Source organism: Chrysochloris asiatica, unplaced genomic scaffold (assembly GCF_000296735.1).
Source record: "Chrysochloris asiatica unplaced genomic scaffold, ChrAsi1.0 scaffold00262, whole genome shotgun sequence".
Lineage (NCBI taxonomy): Eukaryota > Metazoa > Chordata > Mammalia > Afrosoricida > Chrysochloridae > Chrysochloris > Chrysochloris asiatica.
Window position 1 is genome coordinate 2,969,814 of NW_006408780.1, and position 4,506 is coordinate 2,974,319.

Consider the following 4,506-nt stretch of genomic DNA (forward strand, 5'->3'; position numbering starts at 1 on the left):
TTTTCAGGCTGCAGGGGTGACCTGGCAGCTTGGACGTATCAAGCCATTAGTCATTCTGCCCAGGAAGTTCAGGCCAGTGATCTGGTCTACCAGTAAGCTTTCCTGGGTGATGACATCATGTCCAAGACCTATTCCAGAGATTCAGGGATTAGGGGCTTAGCTGCCTACCCAGTATCTCTGCTAGATTTCTGTTGTTGTATGCTATCCAGTCAATTGCCGCTCATAGTGACCCCATAGGACAGAGTAGAAATGACCCATAGAATTTCCTAAGCTGAAATCCTTATGGGAACAAATCCTTCGGTGCCATTGAAATTGGTTACCACTCATACAACAGAACCAAACACTGCCCTGTCCTGCACCCTCCTCACAGTTGTTCTATTTGAGCCCATTGCTGCTGCCATTATGTCAATGCATCTCATTAGGGATCATTTGCTCTTTCACTGACCCTCCACTTTACCAAGCATCATGTCCTTCTCCAGTGCCTGGTCCTTCCTGACAACATGTCCAGAGTATGAGACATCAACTCTTACCATTGTCTCTTCCAAGGAGAAATCTAGTTGCATTTCTTCACAAACACATTTGTTCATCCTTCTGGAAGTCCCTAGTGTGTTCAATATTCTTCGCCAACACCGTAATTCAAATGCATCAATTCTTGTCTGGTGTTCCTTATTCATTGTCCAACTTTCACATGCTTAGGAGGCTTAGACCAGGGACATCTTAGTCCTCAAAGTGATTTCTTTGCCCTTGAACACTTTAAAGAGGTCTTGCATAGCAGATTTGCCTAATGCCATACATCATTTGATTTCTCTGCTACTGCTTTTAGGAGCACTGATTGTAGATCCAAATAAAATCATTCACAACCTAAATAAATTCTTCCATTTATCATAATGTGATTTGTTGGGCCAGTTTTGAGGATTTTGTTTTCTTTACATCAAGGTGCAATCATCCATACTGAAGGCTGTGGTCTTTGATCTTCATCAGTAAGTATTTGAAGTCCTCTTCACTTACAGCAAGCAAGGTTATGCCATCTGCATATTGAAGGTTGTTAATGAGTTTTCCTCCAATCCTGATGCTTTGTTCTTCTTTATATAAGCCAGCTTCTCTGGTTATTTGTTCAGCACACAGATTGAGTAAGTACAGAGAAGGGCGACAAGTCTGGTGCACACCTTTCCTGATTTTAAACCATTCAGCATCCCCTTATTCCATTCTAACAACTGCCAGTTGGTCTATGTACTGGTTTCTCATGAGCACGATTAAGTTTACCTACTCTTCACAAATGGGAGTCCTGGTGTGGCACTATGGGTTAATGTGCCAGACTGCAAAGCTGTTTGAACTGCAAGGTTGGTGGTTCAAGCTCACCAGCGGCTCCTTGGAAACCCTATACAGGGCCGCTATGGGTCGGAATCAACTCGATGGCACTTAACAACAACAACAATTCTTCTCAATGTTATCGAGTTCATTATAATCCACATATAAGAAGTAAAACTTTGCTGAAGATAATTACAAAATACTTGCAGCAATACATCGACAGGAGCTGCCAGAAATCCAAGCCAGATTCAAAAAGAGAGCATTGAACAAGGAGTAGATAGCATTGTTCACGTCGGATGATTTTGACTGAAACCAGAAAATACCAGAAAGAAGTAGGAGCAGATAGGCAGGTCTTTTCATCCACAGGGTGGCTGGTGGATTTGAACTGCCAACTTTTTGGTTAGCAGCCAAGTGCTTAACCATTGTGTTACTTAAACTCTGTGTATGGTTTCCTAGGCTGTGGCGTAGTGGTTACGAATTGGGCTGCGAACCTTAAGGTCAGCGGTTCGAAACTATCAGCTGCTCCGCGGGAGAAAGATGAGGCTTTCTACTCCCGTAAGGATTTACACCCTTGGAAACCCTGTACAGGGTCGCTATGGGTCGGAACCGACTCGACGGCACTTAACAACAACAACAAATCTTTATAGGAGCAGAAAACCTGATCTTCCTCCTGTGGAGCAACTCCAAGATTTGAACTACTAACCTTACAGTTAGCAGACCAGTTTGTAATCCACTATGCGACCAGGGCTCCTTAGGTATCTGTAGACACTGTAACACAGTTTCAGCACTTGTCTAAATTCCTGAGGGAAAAGAATCAGGATCATCCTAAAGCTGGTTCCTATGACATAGAATGAATAATTACGACTGGACAAGAATCGATGCATTTGAATTATAGTGTTGGAGAAGAATACTGAAAGTACCATGGACTGCTGGAAGAGCAAACCAATCTGTCTCGGAAGAAGTGCAGCAAGAATGTTCTTTAGAAGCTAGGATGACGAGACGTCCTCTCTTGTGCTTTGGACATGTTGTCTGGTAGAAATAGCACTTGGAGAAGGCCATCACTCCTGGAAAAGTAGAGGGTCAGCCTCCAATGGCACGGTGGCAACAATAATGACTTAAACATAGCAACAACTGAGGAGATGGCGTAGGACCAGGCAGTGCTTAGTTCTGTTGTTCGTAAGGTTGTTATGAGTTAGAACCAACTCGAAGCACCTAACAACAACAACAACAACAGCAACATGAGATGGAGTTTCTCCCATAGTGTCTCATACCAGTCATCCCTCCCATGGCATTCTATGCTGCTCTGTAGGATTCAATTACGCATTGCAGTGACCCACGCAGAACACATGCATCATACTCACAGTTACGTGGGTGATTAGGGAAGTGAAAGGCTAGAACTCTGGGAGCACAATTAACCTAGGGAACAACTTGGAATCAGAATCAGGAAGCACATAGACCAGGCTTGGAAGGCACTCTCCAAGTAGAGGGCACAATGCACCAACTTCCAATTCGGATAGCTCTCCCAGCTGCTCTCTGCTCTCAGGACTCTGCCCCAAATTGGCTCCGATCATAGCAACTGTGGCAGTCCTCTTAGCTGAGCAGACTCTGTCAATGGGACCTTCTAGACCTGTTAGCTGCAGGCTCGGCCACCGCGCCTCTTCTGACACTCTGGTCATCTTCATTATTACAGCCCTTGAGTTTTATTACAGCTTTTTAGTCAACTAGTATAGAATACTGGCATGGCACTGTTGTTGTTGTTGTCAGGTGCCATCGAGTCGGAACCGACTCATAGCGACCCCATGCACAGCAGAACGAAACAATGTCAGATCCTGGGCCAGCCTCACTACTGCTGCCACACTTGACGCCATCAATGATGCCACCTGGCTGATCCATCTTGTTGGGGGGTCTTCCTCTTTTTCTTTGACCCTCCATCTTACCCAGCATGACATCCTTCTCCATTACTGTTCCCTCCAGACAATGTGTCCAAAGTAGGAGAGACGAAGCTTAGCCATCTTGGCCTCCAAGGAGCACTCTGGTTGCACTTCTTCCAAAACAGATCTATTGGTTCTTTTGGCAGTCCATGGCACTTTTAGTATTCTCCTCCAACACCACAACTCAAAGGCATCAATTCTTCTACAATCTTCCTTATTCACTGTGCTAGACTGCAAATACAGTTTGAACTTCAAGGTTGGCAGTTCAAGCTCACCAGCTGCTCCTTGGAAACCCTATAGAGGGTAGCTATGGGTTGAAACCAACTCGGTGGCATTTACAACAACAACAGTATTGAATACTGCATGAGGATATATATGTTGTTGTTGAGTGCCTATGAGTCAGCTCCAACTCATAGAGACCCTGTTTCCAAAGAGTGGTTGGTGGCCTTGAACCAATGACCTTGGGTTAGCAGTCCAGTGTTTATCCTAGAGCACCACACCAGAGCCCCAAGAATATGTATATTAATTTTTTGGCTCCTTGTGTTACTGGCCCGGCCGCATTGCCTGGTGTTCCCGGGCCAAACATCACAACATCCGCTTTGGAGAATTACATCAACCGTGGATTTATGCTGTTATTACTTCTGATGGGAGAATGATTGTGGGAACTCTGAAAGGCTTTGACCAGCCCATTAATTTGATTTTGGATGAAAGTCATGAATGAGTTTTCAGGTCTTCACAAGTGGCATTAAGATTATATGTTGTAAAAGGTAACAATGTTGCATTCATTGGAAACACTGATGAAGACACAGATTCTGCACTTGATTTGGAGAATATTCAAGCAGAACCTCTAAACTCTGTAGCACACTGAGGAAAAATTACGTACCCTGGATACCTGTAAATCTTTGTACAGAAACTGATTATTCTGAGGAAGATGTGCAGAATTTACATGAATGTGTAACTGGATTCTGACTCATTGATTCATTGTTGTTGTTATATGCTGTGGAGTCGGTTCTGACTCATAGCAACCCCGTATAGGGTTTCTAAGGCTGTAAATCTTTACGGGAGCAGAAAGTGTCATCTTTCTCCCACAAATGGCTGGAAGTTTCAAACTGCCGACCTTGAGGTTCGCAGCCCAATTCATAACCACTACGCTACCAGAGCTCCTTCATTGATGCATTATAATGTGCTATATAAATTATTTCTACATTCTATTGAAAAACAGAGAATATGTATATTGCCTTTTTTTTTTTTTTTTTTTTTTTTTTTT

At 43.7% G+C, this 4,506-nt stretch overlaps 1 pseudogene; it reads left to right on the plus strand.

Moving 5' to 3' along the window:
• The first annotated feature begins 3,754 nt into the window (after nt 1-3,754).
• On the plus strand, nt 3,755-4,107 carry LOC102833098 (annotated as a pseudogene).
• The last annotated feature ends 399 nt before the right edge of the window (nt 4,108-4,506 follow it).